General features: G+C 48.5%; 1 protein-coding gene across 1 annotated transcript in view; it reads left to right on the top strand.

Moving 5' to 3' along the window:
* PLXNA2 (plexin A2) overlaps window positions 1-23967 on the top strand; it is a 345475-nt gene that overhangs the window by 27359 nt on the left and 294149 nt on the right. The window lies entirely within an intron of this gene.

The raw sequence follows: 23967 nt of genomic DNA, 5'->3' as shown, positions 1-23967 counted from the left end.
GCAGTGTGCACTGTGAGAACCCACAGTCCCCAGTAAAAAGGTGGGATTTTTTTTGCCATGCATTTAAAATAGAGAGTTGAAAACATCAGCCCATAAAGGCATCTGTTAGAATCCTCCTAGAGAAAAGGAAGTCAAGGTTTTCCATGTGTGAAATATGCACTGCAGGTTATCACTACTGGGGTTATGTATTCGTGTTTATTGTACCTATTGCTTGCTTTTATTTTAGTGCTGTGTGAGCAGGAAGCCCAACTCTTCAGCTTTGTGCTGCTGCAGGGTTTGAAGGTAGGGCAGTAGTTCTGCTAGATCTAAATCAGCTCTTTATTTGCTACTGTGAAGCAAGAAATAGCTTTACTGTTTACAGCTCCTTCTGTTGAGGACAGATACGGTGGGACTGGCTGCAGGGTGGATGGCTGGGTAAGAACGTGATGCCATTCCATTATACCCACTCACTTTAAGCATCAGTTGCCTTAAGCTTTCAGCACGTGCCCGTCAGGTGGGAAAGCTGTCGGCACATCATAAAGCTGTTGCCAGCTCCCAGGCCCTGCTGATGGAAAGGTGTCGGGATGGAGGCTCTTCCCTGTGGTGTGTGATGGGCACATTCCACTGCTTGGCTTCCCAGGGGGAGCCCTGGGTGGTCTGAAGGCTTGTCAGCTTTGACCTCTGAATTTGTCCACTGAATGGAATCAGATTATTCACTCGGTCTGCAGGTTTGAGACATGAAACGCAGCAGAGGAAAGCTCAGGGCTGCCTCTCTTGGAATTGCCCGCTGTAAATCCAGTCCACAAGCAGGTAGAGAATAATTGGATGTTTTTCCTCCTTTGCCTCAAAAGTTTATTTATGATTGGTGGAAAAAGCGCTCTGTAAAGCAACTGCCTGCCTAGCAGTGAGGAATAAATGGAGCCGTCAGACTTTGCAATCCCCATATTTCCTATCACAGAGATGAACCCCGGGGTATCGCTGTTTCACTTCTGTTTGGCATCATTCCTGTGGTGGTGTGCAGTGTAACCTCCCTCCCTGCACCCTTCCCCTCTGCAGCACTCACTCTCCCACGTGCACGAAGGGATGCAGCCCTGTAACCTTTTCCCAGTGCAGTCATTTGATGGCAGGGAGTCATTTTCCCTGCTCAGTTCTGGCTTTGGCACTGGAGTTACCATTTACTGCTATTCCTTTGAGTCAGCTTTGATGGCATTTCTGCTGCCAGCCCTTCACAGCTGCGTGTTCTCCCTTGCACTGCAGCAGAAAGTGGACATGCAGTGTCTCCCTCTATGCTGACAGGTGGGTATCTCTGCAGTGGCACAGCTCACCTGTAGCCCCTCTGAGGCTGTGTGGACCGGCGCCTGATAGCACCACGACTTCAGCTGTGCTCCTTGTTTAACACGACATCCCTGCAGAGCTCAAGCAGCAGATGACAGGTTCCCCTAACTTCATTTAACGTATTCTCATCTGTAATGGCTTATTTGCAGTTTGCAGAGGAAAGAAAACCGATAGCACCAGTCTCTCCTGTCGCCCTCAGCCCATCCCCAGGCTCCACACAAATTTATGTTCTCCCTTTCACTTCCAAATTTAAAAGAAAACACTGCCTCTGTTCTCTTCCCATTCCCCCTTTGGCAGTGGGAGTTGGCTTTGGGTTACACACCTGGTTCCGCAGCTTAGTTAAATATCTTGGCTCTTCCACATTAACCCATCTGGCTTCTTTCTTCCTTTGGAGGCATTGATTTAACTGTGGGATGTACCCTTGGCAGTCCGGTGCATCTCTCCCACAAGTCTGGTGGCAGTGACTGCCTGGGGAGTGGGACTGCTGTGTGCTCCAGCCCTCACAGGGTGATACAGCAAAGCGAAATGTTAAGGCTTTCAAACCCCTTGGTCTGGTTTTGCTGTTTTGCTCTTGTTAAGGCTAAAAGAGCAGCACAAGTGAACCAAAGTATGAGGAGAAAAAGGGCATTGAGGTGTTGAATTGTGTCTTTGCAGCAGGGAACGCTTCCATGAAAGCATTTTCTTCTTTAAGAAAGAGATATCTGTACTGTTTTGTTCTCGTTCAGCTTGCTTTAGTTCAGGAGTTATACACTCCAGACCCTGATGAGAACAGCCACAGCTGTACACAGCTCTCTTGGTGCTGACCCTAGGGGCTGCATGCATGTGGGCACCTTCATGCTGCTGTGCTTCTCACTACATTGTGTCCTGGTGCCCATTGTTTCCCATGCAGGAGCTGTGCTTGCTGCACCAGAGCAGTGCTGCAGCACAGCGTTGGCTCACACTGCTCTCAGCACTGCTGGGGAGGTTTGGGGTCACCCATCTGCTGCCCCATCACAGCCTTTCCAAACTTATCAATGTCTCTCATCCTATGTTTGCTGTGGGACGTCGCTACCCAGCTGGTGTTTGGGTGGAACCCTAAAAGCCAGATGCCTTTACGTGCAGTGCAACAAACTGATAGGTGAGATCTGTAACGAGCCATACTTTGGTTATCAGTCAGCCCAACAGATGATTTAAGCTATAGTTTTGGCTGAGATTTGGTTGCTCTCAGTGGCTTTGAGCTGTGAAGTCCATCTCAAACCTGACCCAATGCAGTTATTTGTACCAAGCCCTGGGTTCCAGGCCCGTGAGCTTCTGCACCGTTAGGCAGAACAGGCTCTGTGCTCACAGCTTGCTTCAGAACTTGAAGCTCCTGGTCCATATTTGGGTCTGCAGGCTTCATCTGATAGCAGAAAGGCAGGTTGTATCGTCCTCCTGGCGAGATGAAGGTAACAGTACTTTAGTAATAAGTGTTTTAAGCTGGTGTGTGTGGCCCACAGTGCTGCTGGGGAGTGCACCTCTCAGCTTTATGTCGGGGGAAAGGGGTGGCAAGAATGGACTTCAGGCAGCAAAGGTGAGATTTCTAACTTGCCCGTGTATTCAGATAACCTGGTGCTGCCCTGGTGGGGGCATCTGGTATTGCTTTAGCCATCATTTTACAAAGGGCTCTACCTCTCTGCACACCGCTGTGCTGTAGGAGCCCCATTTGCCTGTGCCCGGGTTGGAGCCCTGCTGCTGTGTGCTCCTGATGGGATGAGAACTTATGGCAGCAACTCAGGGCTAAGGAGGGGTTGTAGCAGGAAGCTGACATAACTGAAAGATAGAGATATACGTCTGTAGGGAGCTGTGTTGTTTATACTATAAAGATGTACAGAGAAACATAGTGCAGAATGGAAAACTAAATTACAGAGACACCCATTACCTGGAAAATATGGAGGTAATGTTCCTCCCACTGCTCGGTTGTTTAGAGCAGCATTAAAAAGTTGCCTTCCACTATAGCAGATGTTCTGAAGAATCTGATAACTCTTGTGGGTGGGAGGGAGAGCTTCCAGGGAGCCTATGGACAACAGGAACAGTGTTTTTGTTCTCTACTATATATTAAGAAAGCTGTGAGCAATAGGTTATGTCTCTTTGCAAACGCTACGGGCACACATCAGTACCCACCCTGACTGCAAATCAAAGTACCTCTGAGGAAGGTAAATGAGTTGCACTGCTTTAAGGCTGACGTAATAGGAGATCCAGAGCCACACATCACACCAGGTCCCCAGCCTTAGGAAGGCACTGATGCTGTGGTCCCTCTGCCCAGAGGAGGCACACTGCCTGCGCTTCTGAAAGACTTCCCCTAAAAGTTGTTGCATTTGTTTCCTTGCTTCCACCTGATTTGGACCACCTGTGCAAAGCTCCTCTCAGTGTGCAAGTAGAAGAGAATATGAGCTCTCATGTCTAAGCAAACAAAGCAAAATGAAGGCAGTTCTGCAGCTGGAGAGCTGCTGCTTGAGCATGACTGTGCATCAGTATGCGGCGTGCTGCGGAGCACGAGGGTTTGGAAGCAGCTGGGTCTCACTTCCCCTATGTTCATATTTAGGGCACGGACGGGAGCGCTGCTGACAGCTCTGACAGTATTTGCAGATGGAGCTCTCTCCTGGTTCTTCCAATTAATCTATTTATGATTTCATGCAGGTTGGGTTTCATTTCCTGCAGTGACACTTTTGTTACCTTTAGCGTGTGCCAGCACGTTCCCTTCAAACAGACGTGCTTCTTCATTATCACTTGAAACAGCAGCTCCTCTTCCTGCAGCAAACCTCGAGTCTCCCAAAGTGGAGAGATGCAGGGAAGCTGCGTGGAGAGGCTCTGCACAGGGGAACACCAGCAGGAGTGCATGCAGCATTGGTGTGGGTACGCGTTGTGCCCAGGCATTAGAGCACTCCTTCTGCCTCCTCACCGGGGGCATTGCTTGGTGTTTCTCCCCCATAGAAAGCAGAGGGTGCTATCATTGACCACAGAGCTCAGTGGTGGTTTTGTCCTTTCTGTGCCAGTTTCTATGTAATGTATTTGGGCGCAGACGTTTCCTTGTGCAATCGCATGCACTGCTGGGATGGAGCAATCACTGTTTATGAGTACGTTTCTGTCTCTGTGCCGCGAGCAGCAGTGGTGGTTCTGACTGTCATCCTTATGAAACTCCAAGTGCTGACAAAGCTGAGTGTTAAAATGTGGTCATGAAAAGTATGAGTTTAGTTTGGATAAGAACCATTGGCTTCCGGAGGGTTTTCATAGTGTTCTAGCTTTTACTAACTCCCTTTACTGGCACTGTTAAGCCAGGGTGTGGCAAAAGTGGATTTGTATGGCTTAAGCAAAGCCAAAAACACCACAAAATGTGTTTTCTGTTCTGGGCTCTTTTTGTAGTTAGGAGAAGTAGGGAACTGCTTTATCCCAGATGCACAGTGAATGGCTGCAGCAACTGCTCGTGTCTCTGTGCTGAGTGGAGAGCATCTCCCCAGCGTTTGGTACGTGCACTTAGGAGAATAGCTTTGAAGTGAAGAGTTGGGGGCTCACATAACATCCCCTCCTGGTTCAGCCCCCTCCCCCTCCACGTGGGCATGGAGCCGTTCCCTCTGCACCTCCATGACCTGAGCTCGTGCCCGTCTCCAGCACCAGTGCAGCACTGAGCTCCTTCCACGGGACGCGCTTTGCTTTTTGGAGGCCGGTGGCAGACAGACCTTCCTCCCAGCCTGCTCCTCCGATCTGTTCCAGCACGCCGAGCTGCACAGCTTTGTCAACTAATTCTTGGCCTTTTGTCTGCAGCTTGTGAGTAACACGAGCCCTTCCCTTGGGGATGTGCAGTTACACGCCAGCTTATCGAGCAGCCATCCCAGCCAGGGACACGCCTTTGGGAACGTTCCTTTCTTCAGCATTATTCAGCTCTGTGCTGTCTTGACTTGTTCCGTGCTGCTCTCCATCACAGCTGTGCGCAGCGAGCAAACTGTGTGCCAGCTCCAAGTGCATGAAAGAGCCCACTTAAATCCAGGGCAAATGACCCTTGGCTGCAGGCACGTTGGTTTAGTGTGCTGTGGATGTGGGCTCCTGAAAAGGTGGGAAGATGCTGCCTAGGTTGTGTACTGCTACCTATAGGTCCTGGCTTTATTTGGATGCGTTGTGTTAACATCTGGATTCTTTTATACGGTGTCTAAATTGATAACTCGAGGTTTCATTCTTCTGACCATGTCTGGTACTGGCAGCCTTAAGGACATGCACAGGGTGATGGGCAGCTGTGTGACACAGCCTGAAATCTGCAGCATGCTGTGCTGAAGGGGAAAAGCAATCGTTTCCATTTCTAGTGCTTCTGTAAGCCATGTTTCCAAAGGCAAAGTCACCTTATGGAGAGTCTGTGAAGTTTGCCTTACAAACCCTGCATCGTGTCCTGCCTGGAAGTGAATGGGGCAGGGAGAGCGCTGCTGGGGGCAGGCATCCCAGCACTGGGATGGGGTTGGGCTCAGGTGGGGGGGTGGCAGAGCTGCCCCCCACAGCCCTCTGCATCCTGCAGTGTGTGGTTTCTGCTGCAGTGGTTCAGAGAGGTGATTTTAAGATGCAAAATGGGTGATCCTCATTGTTCTGCATCATGGCTGATGTTCCTGATGCGGGTCAGGGGAACGGAGGAGTGTTGGCTTTCGTTGAGCAGGAGATAAGAGTTCAGAGAAATATTTAATGTGTGCCTCAGCTTTGCTGGAAATCACTGGGACTGAGGCCCACTCGCCAACACTAACGTTACTAATTGACTTGTTTTGGTTAGAAGCATGTTTTTACCGGGGTTCTTATTTACAGGCACCCCCACGGGTTGGCAGGCTGTGATTCGGCTGCACCCCAGTGGAGATCAATCCTCCAGGTTTACCAAAACAGCACATTGGTAAATAGCATCAGCCTGACCCCACTGCAAGCATGCAGCTCGGACTTCCCTGCCTTCAGACCTGGGGTAGCTGGAGCCTAAAAGCTCTGCGGGCAGCATCTGAAGCGTGTGCTGTGAGTTGCATCTTGCAGTGCTTTGCAGAATGTGGACCCACTGCGTGTGTTAGCAGCAGTGCTGGTGTGTCGGCTGCCTCCTCTGCAGGCAATGGGGCTTCTGGTTCAGCCTTCCCCACTGTGGGATGCATGGCTTCAGGGTGTGCTCATTTGGTGAGCAATGGCTACTGAAGTAACTTTGCCCACGCCTTTGGGGAACAAAAATAATAAAGAACTGCAGGGTTCCTTGCAAGTGCTGGGCTGTTACTGCCTTCCAGCATCATGCAAGCAAAAGACACTAAAGGATGCTATGGACTAATCTGCTCCTTTTGCATTATTTACTGTTGCAGTGTATATCCTTGTGCTCTTCTGAGGTGATTTTGGATGGCAATGGTTATAATGAGATAAAGAGAGGCAGCTCAGGTGTGATTGGGGATCCCTTTTGCCTTTCTAAAAATTGAAGGGTTTTAACTCCCAGCAAAATCCCAACCGTGGGAGCCCATGTTTTACATTCTGCCTTTCTGCATAATGTGATCTAGAGGGGTGTTTGCAGGATCCCAGTATGCTTCTATTAATGATTTAGAGAGAGATGTTAGTTTGCCTTTCTTGATGTTATCTGGTGTTTTCTTGTTCTGAGAGAGCGTTTTTGGATGTGTGAGAAAGCAGTGTTACACATTGATGTCCCTGAAAAAGGGAAACGTCACTCCTGTTTACAAGAAAGGGTGGAAGGATGACTTGGGGAACTACAGGCTGCTAAGCCTCACCTCTGTGCCTGGGAAGCTCATGGAACAGACTGAACAGTTCCTCCTGGAAGGCGTGTTAAGGCAGGTGAGGGATGAGTGGGTGAGCTGAGACAGCCAGCATGGCTTCACCAAGGGAAGGTCGTGCCTGGTGGCCTTCTGTGATGGAGTGATGGCATCAGTGGACAAAGGGAAGGCAGCACAACTGATGTCATCTGCCTGGGCTGCTGCAAGGCCTTTGACGTGGCCCCCTACCACATCCTTATCTCCACCTTGGAGCTCTGCCTCTTTGACAGAAGTGTGGAATTCTTCCTTTGCCCCTGCAGAGCAGAGCCAGAACAACAGCCAGCAGCTGAGCTCATAGCTAATCAAGAGAGTTCACACCAAAGCAGCCCTCCCTCCCTTCAAACTCCTTTATGGGGACGGCTGTGTTCAGTGTGCAGAAGTTATTGCAGATCTCCATCAGAACAAGGAAACAAAAGATGCAGCTGAATCATGGTAAATCTTTCCACGCCCTGCCTGTGCCTGAGGCCCTTTGTGGCTGAATGTGGCATTCATTGCTGGGGTGTTCTGTCCTTGAAACCTGCAGCTGGGGTCCTTAGTGCCCACATGGGTGCCTTGTGCCCATGCATCTGCATGCATCAGGCAGTACATCAGCTGCCTCCAACACAAAACAGGGACTGCAGAAGCCCTGTTGCACGCATGTCCTTGGAGATGGCATGATGCAGGCTGGTCCTTCATTAAAGTTTTGGGGCATCTGCCACCAATTTTACAATACTTCCCCTTCTCAAACAAATCTGAATACATGCAGTGCTGGTCAATGACTTGCACTCAGCAGCAACTGTTCTTCAGTACCATCCAGCAGCACTCAGTAGCACAGCTGAGCTCTCATCCTCGTTGAGTTAATTTCTGTCTAGGCAGCAGACATGAAGCAACTCGCTCCATCAATGTATTGCTCAGGAATTACTGCAGCAGAGGCATTGGGCAGCCAGGGAAGTCTGACAGCAGGCACTGTCTTGCAGGTATATGCAGTTTCTCAATCACATGCGGATTGTTCATTGTCTGCACTTGCAAAACCTCACAAAGCCAGTGGATTTGAGCAGCTAGCCTTCGCTCCCACTGCAAAGCAGAAATGAATTTGACCCATCAGGTTCCATCGTTGTGGGTTTTTTCACAGTGTTTTCTTTGTGCAGTGCTGTGTCTGCCCATGGGCATGCAGTGAGCTGGTGCTTTCAGTGCACGGGGTGCCCGAGAGGGTTTGCCAGGAGCTGCCTGGGCTCTGCTTTGTGATGCATAGGGGGACACAGCACATGTTGGCCTTACGTTCAGATCTCCCTGATGCTGCAGCAGGGGCTGTATGTGATGCGTGGAGGATGCATGGACGTGCAGTATCCACGGGGGATGGTTTCTGCTCTCTGGTGACTCACTTAGACGCGGTAGGTGCGTTGTGGAGGAGTGGTGATATGATCTCACCTTTGCTCTGTGTCTGCTTCGGGCAGCCTGGTGAGGGACTAAGAGAGATCAGTATTCGTGTTTCTGCTGCTCACGTATTCTGCTGCTGGCATGTCAAAGTGTGGGCTGCAGTGTACACAACCACTGAGTGTGTGCAGAAGTTCCGGGAGGCAATGGGCAGCGGAGCAGTTCATGCTGCTGAGAGCAGTGCAGAGCTGAGGGCCAGCAATCCCTTTTTCATTCGGTGTACATCCAAGCACATAAATAAAACATCGGTCCAATAGGTATTGGTGAAGGAATAAAAATCAGTACTTAAAACCCAGCTGGAAAAAAAACAAACCCAAACCCACGACCTATTTTCAGGTATTTTCAGGTTTATAAATGTATAATAATAAAAATAACCTTGGTAGAAATCACTGCTCGTTACCCTAAGGGGAGTGCAGGATGCTTTGGGGCTGTCTGAGGGTTCTGCTTTTCCATCTGAGTTCTGTGAGTGCAGGATATCGTTTTAAGGGATTCAAACTCATTTGTATTTTAAAACCTCTTATTCAGAAGCGCAGGGCCAGAGGTTCCCCTTCAGCTGCCATCAATCAGCCCGCATGGAGATAAACTGATTTACGCCGGCTGAAGCTCTGGCCCTGGATGTAAGAGATGGAAGCAGGTGGATGTAATTTCTCTGGATTTCCACTCAGGCTGCACATGCCTGGAGCACCAGAAATTGAACGGCACTTTCCCTAAGAGTGAGAAAGTTATTAGCTTCATATTTGTGTTAGTGCTTCGCTGCCCTCCCTCTTGACTTGATCATCACACGTAGCCACAGGCTGTCTCTGGCAATGACTCTGCCTCCCCCATAAAATTAAAAATCACTTTTGTTTCATATCTTTTTAATAAGATGTGTCCTTTTTAATAAAGGACTCTGCTCTTTAGCGGGCGATGTGCTGATGAGCAGCAGGCTCAGACGTTATTGCGTTTCCCTGATCTGAATTCCTCTTCCTGCGTTTCAGCTGTAACAATAAAGCAAAGGAAGGATCCCCAAAGGCTGTGCGTGCAACGCTGGCACGGTTCTGCTGCCACTGGGGGTTGAAATGGATGCCTGGTGTAAGCGGGAGCATGGCTGTTGTGTGCATGGGTGTAAGGAATAGCTTTTGATGCTGAATGCGTGATACAGGAAAGAAGAGAGGCACAGGTTTGGGAATGCATGTGTGGGTCAGCTCTGCAACTTTCAGTGAAGTTAATGTTGCTTTGCAAGGCGAGGATCAGCCCTATCGCACACAGTTAGTGCCTTGAGGCTAAGTGCTTGTGAAAGAGATAGGGACACGGGGCAGTATTGTGCAGGAGTGAAAGAAATGTGTGCACGGTGGGGAGATTTATTCACCTCTTGAGACAAACAGGGGCAAATGCTGGCACTGCCAGGTCTGTCTGGGTGTGGGTCACTGCTCTGCTTTCCTTGTTTGTGGATGCAGTGTGCAATAGCTATGCAATGTGCTCCTAGAGCTTCCCTGCTGGTGTGCATGCTCCTGTCATCCCTACCCGTCTTCTTCCAGCTGGGAAGGGGTGAAGACACTCATGGGCTGCAGTGGAAGGATGCGTGTTGATTTTTAATTGCTTATTCCTGTATATGAGACACGATTTTCTTTAAACTATACTGAATTTGGTGCAGTTTTGCTACAAAAAGTGACCCGGGCAGAGGCTGAGTGCATCACTGCCCTTCCATCGCTGCAGCCCAGCGCTGGGGGTGCTCGAAGCCCCCCAGGTGTGGGCTCAGTGTGCCTCCACTCTCTGAGCCCAGAGCAATCAGAGCACGTTAAACCTTCCTTTAATTAAACCTGAACCTCCCGCTGCCACTCGTGTGCTGCGGTTTCTGGGGTTTTCCCAGTGCAGAAAAGCATAACTGTGGGCTATGTTTTCCAGGATGGCGGAGGGAAGGTGATACAGTTACAGCTGCTTTGCATGCTTGTGATCCTCAGGCTCTTCTGTGTCGGTTCATTCCAGTGGCACAAGTTAGGACAGCGCTGCGCCGTGCTGGGAGCTGCGGGGTTCGGGGCGCTGCTCCTGCCCTCCTGCTGCTCTGCTGTCTGCCTTTGCAGGTATGCAGCAAGCAAAGTCTAACAGAGAAAACAGCCAAAAATAGCTGCTGGTGATCTCAGCAGGTTTGCTTTTGCTTATCGGCGCCCTGTGGCAAATCTGGCGTAAAACCAATCGTGGCGTCGCTTTGACACTTAATTAAGACGTGATATGGTGCAGTTAATGTTGAGCTATCCCCGGTTGTAGGATATCTCATTTCAATGCCCAACCTGCGCCCAGATAAATCGGACGAGATCTCTGTGGTCACGCCGTCCTCGAGGCTTTGCAGCACTCCTTCATTTCAGGCCCTGTGACACAGAAGTGTGTGTTGGCAGATGGAGCACCTGAACTTGTCTGGAAAGCAAAGCTGAGGGCAATCCCTGTGCACTGAGGGTGCACCGTTCTCACTGACTGCAAAGTGATCCTCAGCAGCCCCCGCAGTTGCAAGACTGATCCGAAGTGTGTTCAGATTTGGTACGATGATAGCACCAGTCTTCCTAGGGGCACTGTGAGCAAGTGCGAGGTCACTTTACCACTTCTGTTGTCCAGCTGCAGTCTGTGCCATCTTGCATAGGAAGGATGGGCTGGCGGGGGGTGAAGGCAGAGCTGCAGCGCCCTGAGATGCTCTGCAGCTCTCCACCAAGGGCACTCACTGCAGGAGCAAATGCTCACTGGTGCACTGCATGCAAATTGCTGCCAGCTCATCTCAGCTTCTGCTGCCATTTCTGGGTGGCAGCGAAGCTCTGCGGGTGTTCAGAAGGAGAACTGAAGGAATACTCTGAATTTCATTTTAGTTGTACCTGGGCGGGTAAATAGGAAGCCAGCTTAACGCTCGTTTCTAAGTTTATGTTTAAAGTGTTTTAGGTGTTCACCTTTTGGAGTAGTCTGCTCTTTCTGTTGTGGCTCTTCATGTTCTTCCTCCCACTGTTTTTCTGTGGCTGAGCGGTGATGGAGAGGAGTGGATTCCAGGTGTGTGAGCCATGAGGTGTTTACTGGTCGAGGTTCAGAAATTCCTACCCTGGGGTGAAGGGGGAAGTTAGAGGGAGGAGAAGAAAAAGAAGAGAAATGAGAAAATAAAGTAGGCTCCAGCACCTGCCATGTAATGATGGGTTGTGTAGATAAGGCGGTTTTAAGGCGCATTCCAGACATCTGGGTCCTGCCCAGACACAGCACAAAAGAAAAGGGAGACTTAAAACAACAGCCAGCTCCTGCTAGCCCTGATCCGGTGTGCACGCACAGGAGAGCAGCTAACACCAATGGAAACCTTTCTCCTGGCCCGTGTTTTCCTTCCAGGTTTAATTGTACCCCCTCTGAGCACGTTGATGTCTGTCACTGAGGGTTCAGGGCGCAGGACCTGAAGGGCTGGGGCTGCCCTGGAGGAGCTGGAAGCTCTACGTGGGGTCGGGAGAACGCCACCTCCCCTTCATCACCCCTACATGGGTACTCATTCATTAAAAAAAAAAAAAAAATCAATTAAAAACAGTTAGACATTTCTCCCTTGGAAAGGTTCCCTATGGTTGTCCCATGTGCGTGTGTGCCTCAGAACTGAAGGAGGATGAGAGTTGGGGCAGCACTCAGCATTGCACGGGACCTGATTCTGCTCCCCAGAGTGCAGTGAGAAGGCAGGATGCTCCTCAGCCTCCGTGCTGCCTTTTCCCCTCTTGTTTTTATCCTCCTGCAACCGATTTGTTCCCACTGGAGCTAAGGGTAAGGCCTTTATGTGTTCTGGGGAAGCTGCTGTAGATTTACATCTCAGAGGTGCGTGGCACATCTCTCTGGGTGACAAGGGGAATATAAAGTTGCTAATTCACTGGGATTTGCCCAGGTGAAAGCGACGGGAGGAACAATGGGTAATTGTAGCAGCATCTTAGGAAAATGCTGCTGCAGTAAAAGTGGAATCACCCAGTAAAAATGTGTCATAAAGCTCCTAAATTTCAGCTTCACTTGTCGTGCTGCCGCCAAGCAAATTTGTTCTCTGTTGGACTGTAAAGAATCAAGTGGTAAACACTGGCATTTGGTGCAGGAATGGGAACATATCTCTGCAAGACAGAAATCTTATCTGGGAACGCAGGGATGTGCAGCAGGAGATGTTTGCTGCTTTGGGAAGGATGGGTGCTTTTAGGAAGTAAGAGAATCACCGCTTTAATTGCTTTTAGAGTTCCCTAAAAATGATATTGGTGTGTGTTTGAGTAAGCATGAAGGTAACAAGATCACACACTGTGCTCATATACATGACAGAGCACATGGAAGGATTTAAGTAGTTGCCGTCGCCCCAGCTCTGCTTCTGTCTGCAGTTATGGCACTGTGCTCCAGCTAACCACAGCAACATTTAATTTATATATATATCAATTTGCTCCTGAGGACCTTCCTGAGGTTCCCCTGTGCATGGGGCTGTAAGTGAACAGGGGATGCAGCTCAGGGCAATGATCCGAGCAGTACAGCATGGCACACAGCTCCAGTAGGGCTCTGCTGCATTGCTGCCCGCTGCAAGGGCACCGGAATGCCTGGGTGCTGCACATCCCATGTGCTTACTGCATCTGCACCTTGCATGTGTGCAGGGTCCTCCCCTGGGGTTGTAGGTGCACATTGCTCTGAGTGCCCTGGGGCAACACAAAGGGGAAAAATAGCACTTAAGAATGGCACCTTTTTCTTTCTTCCCCTCCTCACTCTCCCTTTCTTTCATGTAACCTCACGGGAGATGGCCAGCGCCCTGTCTGTGCATGGCCTGAGGAAAGCAGTGGCACCAGCAGTGTGTCACAGCAGGGATGGGATGGGATGAGATGGGATGGGATGGACGGTCCTCCATGCAGCTCCTCCATTTCTGCAAATAAGGATCAAAAAATCTTTTTTTTTCGGAAATGAAGGTATGACAAGCTGTGATAGATGTGTGTGTGAAGTGCTGGAGGCAGCTCTCTTCCTATCCTACAGGCGATGACTTTTCTGGTCATTGCATTTCTCCCATCTCCCAGAGCTTGTTGGAGGTGGAAGCATCCCAACCCATCGGAGGGGCCATATTCCTGCAGTAGATTTGGCCAACGGTGGAGATGTTGAAATTTTTTTAGAAATGAATGTGAAATTCAAATTAGGGTCAAAGTGGAAAATGTGTCTATAAATATTTGAAATAGCTGAGCTGAGGGCTGTTGCCTCCCCTTTGGGTCAAAGGCAGTGCTGGTGCACAAAGGTATCATGGCCCTTTGGAGCAGGCAGTTTGAAACAGCCTTTAAAATACATATTCAAATCAATTTAAAGCAGGTTAAAGCCCACGGAAAGGTTAAAATATCTTTTGAGCCATTTCCCAAATTTTAGCTCCCTTATCTTAATGCATTGTATTGCTTCCTGCCCATTTAGTCCATTTCTATTCAACTCGTGGAAGTTTCCTCATAATTACTTGGCCCCATCTGATTCCCCAAGGTTCCAAAATGCAAAACAATTCTTCACAAGGCAGAGATTGCTTTTTACAAGCTTTAATGGGAGGTAAAAGAAGAAAAAAAAGGAAGAAAAAGGCATTAAAATGATGTGATCCAAGGTAGAGATTCAGCACTGAACCGTTTTCTATAGGGCTTCATTTAGCAGAGAGCAGATATTACATGGTTTCATGAAAGAGGGGGGTTGAGTCTGCTCTTGCTCACCCTGGTAACAAATTGCCTTTGACATGAGCAGAGCAAACTCTTAGAGTGTGCAGACTGACATCTTTTCACTGCATTCAACATAATCTATGCAGTCTGAGGGCTGTGGTAAGAGCGATATCCCGATGTAAATGAGAACATTGACATCCATCACATTGATACAGCTATCAGACCCAGCGGGTTCTGAAGGCGTGGGGGACAGGAAGGGGCATTTGTGTTTTCTCTGCTGAAACTTTCCTTCACGTGATGTAATTTTCCAGCCGTATATCTGTCATTAGAGGCAGAAATTGCATTCATTTTCACCAGTCGAAAAGCTGATGTTCAGTACCGGCCCTCTTACGTTCCCTTTGCTTCCATTGCTTTATCTACCAAACTGATGATGGGCTTTCCCAGGTGCAGAACTCCTGAAGTTTCAGGTGTGAGACAAGGAGGAAGCTTACAGCTGCTGTGCCAGTTTGTGCTGATGGCATTGCCCAACTTGTAGAACTCAGTGGCTTCATCTCATACACTGTGGGGCAGCAATGAAGTTAGGGGTGACATTACCAGAACTGCAGTTTCTGGCAGGTCTCTTTGCAGACACGATGCCAGACTGTGAGCTGAGGTGTCTGCAGGCTCTGGGAGGGCTGAAGGGGATTTGCCATCGCTGTTTAGGCTTTGCTTGCACTGACATGCTTCGTGCCCGAGCAGGGCTGTGCTATGTGCAAAGCAGCACTGGAGTGGGAGCAGCAGATGAAGCGAGCTGAGAAAAGCAGATGTGTTCAGTGGAGGGGCAGAGGGGCAAGGCTCCTTGTGCAGGTCAGAGTCCCAAAGCAGCATCAGCTCTGCTGCTGCCCGTGGGTGGATGTGGGCTTCCTGCAGCTCCAGCCTGAGCAGGGCAGGGCACTGAGACACGGAGCTCTGCCTGGTGCAAAGCCATTGGGTGCGTGGGTTTGCTGGTGCTCCTGACAGCCTGGGGAGGGTGATATATGAGCAGTGTGACTGCCCAGCATGTGAGAAATAGGATGAGGGATGGTGAAAAGGAGCGAGGGAGCTGTTAGCCCAGAGATGCACGATGTGAGCAGAGATGAGGAGCGAGGTTTGTGGCTTCTCAGAGCTCTGTGGTGCACCTGGAAGAGCACTCTGCAAGCTCCTCTTTCCCTGGTGCATTCGTGGCTTCAGGGAAGTTACGTGGGTATTAATGCTGTGACCATGCCAGGAGCAAGAGGTGGAAGGAAAAGGATATTTGCTGGGGAACTTGGAGCGTGCTCATCCTCTGAACCAGTTGTGAGGGTCTGTGCTCCCAGAAGGAGCTTCCATGCATGGTGATGCTGCAGTACGGGCGCACCACGCTGTCCCACTCACACGGTGTACAATCAGGCTCCTCGCCCCTCCTCCCATCCTCTTGGATTGTGGGAACCACGACTTGTCGCTGCAGAAAGGAGCTTCAATATTTTATGGGGAAAAAAAGCATTTTAACACGTGGCTTTGGTGAATATCAGCTTAATGTAACTGTGATTTAAAAGGGCCTTTCGTTGCCTTGTATATTACGCCTCTGTATCACCTACCCTATGGGTTTCCTTCCTTTCCATCTCACAGATCCCATTACTTATTAATTTCCCCATAATACATAATAGAGGTAGAAAAGCCTATAGCATCCCGTTCAGCAATGATTTACAAGTCTCTTAGTTCTGAAGCAGCATAAGAAAGAGCAGACGTTTTATGAGTTTCCTCTGGATGTTTTCCTTGGAAAAATACATAAAGCATTGCATATGAACTTCAGACTTCTTTGGGCATGATCTCATGACTGCAGCTATTGCGGCTCTGCTGAAGATGCAATCTGATGAAGATTACAGAAGCACAGTCGGGGCAGAATTAGCAAGATGGTGAGCAAGATATACCTCATGCTCATTATGATAATGGATGTAATATCCATGGAAATGCTGATGGGCTCTGCTTTAAGGGGAAGAACTGCAGGCAAAGAACAAACACACAAAAGAGCATTATTTACCCACGTTCCCCATCAGGCTTTTGCTAACACGTTAATCTCTCTACAGAGGGCCCATGAGAAACTTTGATTCCCTCGGCGCTTGGAGAAAATGGCGAGCACGTACCATGAATCAGAGGGGCTCATTTAGGAATGAAGACACTATTACTCATCCTGCTCTGGCATGAGTGAGCAGCTGGCAGCCTAGTCTGAAATTCTGTGAAGACAACAGGAGGCAAAAGGAAAAAAAGCTCTAGCTGCAGTGCACCTCTTGTCAGCTCAGCAGGCAGCATATGAGAATTGGGAGGAGGCAGCACAAAGACAGATCTGCTGAGCTGAGCTTTTATGTGCTTTGCTTTCCGTTTCCATCTATCCGCTCTTTCCAGCTTTTTTTAGTGCAAGCTCGGGATCACGATGCGATGCACAAAGACAAATTCTCTTGCAGGAAGGTGGAGCAGCCCCAAGCAGACCAAGCCTGCATGGCACATGGATGTGGAATGGGTCAGATCTGCTTCCGTGTGCCTCAACCCTGGATGGTATCAACAATATGCAGGAGTTCACTGTACTGTGCTCCATTAGGGTCCGAGCAAAGTGTCTTGAGTAGGAAATCAAGGCTCGTTTGTAATTTTAATGCTCACATTCCATGTTCATGTACAGCATTCAGTTGTGTCCTCTGCCCCTTATCCGTGCACGGTGGTGAAACTTAGGCAGAGCAACTCAGTGCACGTTGTTTGTCCTCCTCCAAACACATATGTGAAGTCACCGTGATGGCCGGGGGAAGCTCGGGGTGTTGGGGCACCATCCCACCTCGTTGTCCTGGAGCAGCCCCAGCATTCTCCTCCACCCGTGCTGCTGCTGATCAGAGGACGCTGCCTTGCTATCCTGCCTCGCTACTCCAGGATTTCTAAGCAGGCCCAGCGAAGCGCAAAGCTCCGGGGCCATCTTAGCAGCATTGGTGTCATTTCCTCCTCTTTTCCAAGCAGCCGAGGTGGGAGCGCGGCAGGAAGGCGGCGGTGGAATGTTCCCTGCACAGACTTGCAGCTGCCGCAGGAATGCACACAAGACGCAGCACGCTGCCCTGATTGTCTGCCTTCATTCCCCTCCAGGTGTAGGCAGCTGCTGCTGCTGCTCTTAAAGTTTAATGTGACATGTTTCTAATTAATAGTGTTTCTCACTGGCCTTCTTTTGTCTCCCCCCTTCCTCCTCCCCCCCCTCCCCTTCTTTCCCTGCTATTTTCCTATGGCTGCTTGCTTTCATCACAACTGTCAGGCTTCCCAAGGTGGGCATTCCTACAGGCAAAGCCATATTGTCGAAACAGCCCCGTTGTTGTATTTGCTCATTTCCTCATCGTGGCAAAACCTTCTTGGACAAAAAAGTCATTTTCTCCTGCTCCCTTCTCTTAGATATCCCGAATTGATTCCTCCTCTTATTTTACACATGAGATATTCCAAGAACAATTGAACTGATATTAGTTCTGTCAAACTTAATCTGGATGCGTTAATCTAGGATACAGGAGGGAATCAGATCCTGAAAACCCCGTCTTCCTTCTGTATTAGAGAGCTAGTGAAATAGAAGGGCGATGACCATTGACTGAACTTTGAGCAACTGAGAACAGGAAAGACTTTTCATTCAGTATTTGGGACATGGCATCTTTTAGCTGAGATCGCAAAGACTACAAACAGGGGAAGGAAAGAATGTTCCTGTTCTTCTGGAGCCTGTTCTTTCTTTGAAGGCTGTCTTTTTTTGATGTATTTCTCCTGGGCTGGTGAGGCCAGGGATGTCCATAGAGCTCCATGGGACCGGTGGCTGTTGTCTTCCTCAGTCTGAGATGAGGCCTGCCTTGCAGTGCTGCTTCCTCTCTCTTTTCTCTGGCAGAGCTTGAGGTGGCCAGTTTAGGTCCAGACATTTCAGCAGCTGAATCACATCCTTGAGGCCACAGTGAAAAGAATGAAAATTTGCAAACCTAGGCCCAAATCTTCCCAGTCACCTTGAATAATCATAGAATCACAGAATGGCCTGGGTTGAAAAGGACCCCAATGCTCATCAGTTCCAACCCCCTGCTATGTGCAGGGTCGCCAACCAGCAGCCCAGGCTGCCCAGAGCCACATCCAGCCTGGCCTTGAATGCCTGCAGGGATGGGGCATCCACAGCCTCCTTGGGCAACCTGTTCAGTGTGTCACCACCCTCTGGGGGAAAAACATCCTCCTCATATCCAACCTAAGCCTTCTCTGTCTCAATTTAAAACCGTTCTCCCTTGTCCTATCTGAACAGAACGATCAGCTGCCTTCACGTAACTTCATGCTTTAGTGGTAGAGAAGAGTGAGAAATCAATTTTCTCCCAGAACAAAACCACCTCCCTGTTATTTCTTCCGAGGCAGAACAGGCGAAGGAGTTCCTTTTGGTTTGCATTTCCTTTAGTTGGTCTCTTCTAAATAAGCATCATTTACCTCTGTGTGCATTCTGCAGAGCTCCTTGTGCCTTTCTCTCCATAGAAGTTTCAAAGGGATTACCAAATCAGCCTTGCTTTCAAACCATCTGGTTTCTGTACTTCAAGTCAAGGTTTCCAAGCTCTGTTGCTGTGTCCCAAGCCTTCAGTGGCTTCTTTCAAGCTCTTCTGCCCTTTGAAATGCACATGTCCAAGTGTGAATTCCCCCAGAAAAATCTCCCCGTAGAAGAAGGTAATATAATGATGGTAGAAAGTTCCATTTTTCCACGAGAGCAGCTCACGTGCATCGCCCCATGGGAGCTAAAATCTGCAGTGATGTATGCTGCCTTCTTCCACTTCCCATCTTAAAAGCATTTCATGATGGTGACAGATCATTTAAAAACAGGGTAAGGAGATTAGAAAACGAGGGCATGGAAAATGATGCTTTGTGAACTGGTCAGGATTGATGCAGTGCTTCTCGTTTCCTCTTTGTTTATTTCTTTGCCTGACTTCTGTTACCGACTCGCCCTGTAAATGCTTTGGGATCTCTCTGAGCAGGGACCATGCATTGAATTGCAGTGCAGTGTTCTGCACAGAAGGATATGGCTCCTCGGTTGAGTGCTACCATGGCTGCCATAACAGCATTAACATTACTCAGAACAACGTATCTTCTCTTGTGCATCCCCTTTGCAGAGAGGTATTAACCAAATATTGACTTCAAAGGATAAATCTTTGTTCTAAATATAATGCTCAGAAGCATTTTATAGCCAATTATTTGCAATTAGAATTAAGGGAGAAACCCCCTTCCCCAAACTACCTGTAATTACAGCTGTTCCTTTCATGAAGTATGAATCCAGTAATTAAGTCATTTCAGAAGTTCTAATTCACTGGGTGATTAAATGAAGTATGCTGGGTGTTGCCTCTGTGCGTTTCGGGTCTTATGTTATCAATGCAGCTCTTAGCAGCAAGATCCTTTATTGCTTCTCATGATCTGGAGAGGTGTTCCTGTAGCATGCATTCGTTATTCGTGTTGAACGTTTAACTAAAAAGGTCCTTTGTTGGTTAATTTTGGTAGTTGGCACTGGTGGTGATGTTTCATTTCATCTCAATGAAGACAAGATCAGAAAGAAACGCATTACTGAAATGCATTATTTTAGAGACTTTTGAAGACAATCTGTGTCTGTTCCTCCAGATGATCTCTTGGCTGTAAAGCAGTTTAAGGTTTGAGTAAGGTGGTTGGCTGGCTGCTGAATGCTGAAAAGGCAGAGGTTGATACACGGCGCTGCCTTCCATCCCACTGGGCAGAAGTGAGCAGAGGTGGTGGAAGCATTGGTGGGGTGAGGTGACTTTGAGCAGTCTGTGGCAATGCTTTGGTTGTGCTGTTGGTGTCAGGGAGCCAACAGCGTGTTTGTAACACAGGAGGGGGGCAACAAAGAAAACACATCTGAGATCAATAACCACAATACCAAATACGCAGCTGTCAAATGCCAATGAAGTCTTGGACGAGGTTATCTGGCTATAGATAGCAAGAGATGTCAGCACATTGGGTAAATGCATAAAGCATTAATTACTGCTAATGGCTTACTGAAGAAAGAAGGGAAGGCATGGCAAGAGCGTAGGGATGTCTGTTGGCTCTGGCAGAGGTTGTGGAGCTGCTGGAAGCAGGGGCTGCTGTACTGTGCTGATATAAAGCAGCGTTTTAAAGGAGAACAGAAATGCAACTACTGTCTTAAAAGTAAACTACTGAGATCAACTCTAAGATGAGTAATAAAGAAATGATTGATGGGGAAATGAGGGACATCAGTGGACAGCCATGTAAAATAAACAGTAGAAGCTTTAGAGCTGCAGACTTGAACAGAATTTATATTTTCAATAGGAACTGAACTTGAATATAACCTAACTAGTGCATGTGCAATAGAATGAGATGAGGAAGAAATTAATTCTTGTGGAAACAGCAATAGTTGTATAATATTTCCATGTTTTCCAATATCAAATCATTATATAGAAGTATACTGGAAACGAAAGGATTGGAGGTAACTTGAGTTTGTAAACTATCATAGAATCACAGAATGGCCTGAGTTGGAAAGGACCCCAATGCTCATCAGTTCCAACCCCCTGCTATGTGCAGGGTCGCCAACCAGCAGCCCAGGCTGCCCAGAGCCACATCCAGCCTGGCCTTCAATGCCTGCAGGGATGGGGCATCCACAGCCTCCTTGGGCAACCTGTTCAGTGCGTCACCACCCTCTGGGTGAAAACCTTCCTCCTGAGCTGAATTACTGAGGTAGAGCATCCCAACCATAATATCTCCCACGTTGCCACGAGACATTTTCTGCCCCGCTTCTTCCCCTTTTTCTGGTAAGTGCAGAACAAAATCTGATAGAGGTCTGTAATCCAGGCTGCCCTGAGATGCTCTATCCACGTCTGGACACATCATTAGGATGGAGTCAGAATGGAAGCCTCTCTCCCCAGCTTGTGAGGTTAGGAGGAGGAGCAGAATTGATATTCTGAAACTGGAAGTTCAATTTATTGAGTTCATTGCATGAAGCAGGCCTGTGTCCTTCCAGATATTCTTTGGTCTTCGATAAGAGGTAATATGTGAAATCTCCTGGTAACTGCATTAAGAGGAAGTGTGAGGGAGTTCCTTAAGCTTCTCAGATATTTTCCCATTTACAGTGTAGGTATTGTTTTGTTATGCTTCGTCCTACATGAAGTGTCCTCTACAGTCTGCTGTACTGCCTGTGCTGTACCACGCATGGGTTCCTGGCACTGTGGGAAGCAGAGGTGCCATCCATGAGGGGCAAACAAGGAAGCTCAGCTCGTGTTGGTGTTGGGGCTGTAGAAAATGGGTGTCTGGAAAAGTGTGTGAGTGAAGGGACGAAGATCAGGGCGACGTGCTCGTGTTTTACCACCTGACAGCAGCACTTACCTTTGAGTTTGTATTTGGTTCAGTTGCAGATCAGGACTGATAAGCAAAATTTAAGGGTACTCCAGTGTGTGACCATGAAGGAGGAGCTGTAATTTTTCTCCTCTGAGGTCATGCTCATACACCTTTGTGCATACCCAGCAAGCAGTGAAAGGAACAGATGCTTTTTCTTGCTATTTCGTTGGTGTTCAAGTAACTCTTTTCAGATGCCCCTTCAGCCAAAAAGAAAACTATAGAGGATAAATACAGTTAAAGACTCTTTTTTTTTTCCCCAGAATGGGAAATATCTGTCTGCCACCCTCCTCCAGCTGTGAGGACAGCATGAAAACCACCTGCAGTCTTATTTTCAGGGGGACTGAACACTGAGCTTCCAGTGGCTGCAAATGGAGCCACGCATTCCCAGTATATCTGAGAATGGGGCACTGCTCTGTGCCCCACTGCTCTGAGCATCAGTGTCTGGTGCTTCCCGACTGCCTTTGAGGGCTTTGCTTCAGGTGTGAGCCCGACTTGGAGGAAAGTCTGGTGTCCTGCAGGGCACTGGGGAAGCTTTGTGCTAGAAGTGGTTGAACCATCCGAGCCCCTTAAGGTCTTTCCACTTCTTCCTTATTCGGTCATACAGGTTTCTCTGCACTTTTTCCACCCTCCCCCCATTGCCTCTCCCTTTCCCCAGCAGTAGGTAGCCACACATTTTGATTGAGGTTTAATCTCCTTTCTTCCTTCCTTTGCAAACCCACCTCCTCCCGCGCCCGGGGCGATCTGTCAGCTCAAACGCATCACAAATCAACTTGACAGTGGAGATCTCCCCTGGAGCCACAGCACCGCCAGTTATGCTCCTGCAGATTCACAGATAGAGAGGGTGGGGTGCATTTTCCACATAAAACCCGGGAGCATGTAAATGGAAGTAAATTTCCATTCCACTCTTGCCTTTGTTTCCAACTCTTGCTTTCTACAAAGCGAGTCCCCAGCCAGGGGAGGATGCAGAGGACCACAGTGTGGTTGGGAGGAGCTCAGTGGCCATCCTCATGCATGCAATTGCTGCTGCATTCTGCAGTGCTGTTGAGGATCTTGGGCTGCTACGACAAATTGAACCAACTTCACGTGCTGGCCATTACTAGAGCAGTGTGTAGAGTTGTGTGTTTTCTTTTGGACTCCTTTCTTGGTGTTAGCAGTGTGGGGAGGTCTCTCGGATACTGCTGAGCTGTTGCTAACACAAACCAGGGGCTGAATCAGCAGCTGCACTGACCTTAGGCAATGGGCAGATCCCTTGTTTGAGGCAAAGGACCAGGTCTCTCTTGTTTTTATCTGTATATTGTTACTATTGCAAGGAAAAAAAAAGCTAGAAGCTAGCCTTGGCTTGTGCTGCTTCTTCAGGACTTATTCCGGGTGGCAGCAGAGCCTGCTTATGCGTTCTCATGAGAACAGACCAGATATGCCATGCAAATGTAAGCATCTCCTTCCTCTCTTTAAAAGCCCGACTTCCATCTGTGAGTTGATGAAAGGGCCTGCAGGAACATTTGCTCACTCACTTGAAGTCAGCAAAATGCTCCTATGACATACACGAGGACCCCTGCATGACTTTGATTCCAAAGGTTTATTGCCATTGTGTTATCTGAAGAAGCTGCTCCTGTCTGTTTCAATGAAGCAATATGGCTGGAGCAAGACACTAGAAAAAGAAAGGAAAGAGGCCCCTCCTGGCTGTCTTGTCATGGCAAACTCCTTGGTGTGAATCTCTGTGTGTCAAACAGCATGACCGGGCTTTGCTAAATCTGCTGTGAATGCAATAACTTTTGGAGGCAGAGTTCTTCCAAGTGCATAACCTTGCCTGCCATCCGGGGAAGTGAAGCTGCTCCTATTATCCAGATTCAGCCAGAAGTTGAACGCTTACCGTGTTTGATTTATTGGTTTTGTGAAATGCAGAGTCTTTAATGTTCAGTGCTTGGAGCGCACTGTAATTCTAGCTACATTATTACAGTCATGACCAATGTATGAATTATCTTCAAAGGCTTTGAGTTCCTCTTAGCGAGCTTTCCCAGTCCAGCTACCAAGTCAAAGGAAGCCGGGGAGGTCTGCTCTTTCAAGGAAAGGAGCAAAGTGTCATAGGTCAAATGCATAGGAATGGCCTGGAAACACAATGTGGAGAAAGCACAGGAATTATTTGTCAGCTCAGGAGCAGTACCATTCACTGTACGTAATTTTAACGTCTGCTGAATGGCTTCTTAGAAATGAGTTAAGAGTCCCAAAATCCCAGAATAGAAGTGGCTGTGTTAAAAATATCCACCCAGCTCACTGCTTTGTTAAATGCATGGAATCCTGTAGGCCAAACTTGGACGTGGATGGAAGCATCTCTCCAAGCCACGTTGGAATCGGCAGCGCTGCAGACGGTGTCTGTGCTCCATGTCCCTGCACAGCCTCTGCTCAGAGCTCTCTGCCTTCAGGAACTGTCACAACGAAAGCTATTCCCACCAGGATGAAATGCATTCAAAGTCATTTTT

This window comes from Gallus gallus, chromosome 26, assembly GCF_016699485.2.
Source record: "Gallus gallus isolate bGalGal1 chromosome 26, bGalGal1.mat.broiler.GRCg7b, whole genome shotgun sequence".
NCBI classification, from domain to species: Eukaryota; Metazoa; Chordata; class Aves; order Galliformes; family Phasianidae; genus Gallus; species Gallus gallus.
This window is presented reverse-complemented; position numbering and strand designations above follow the sequence as displayed.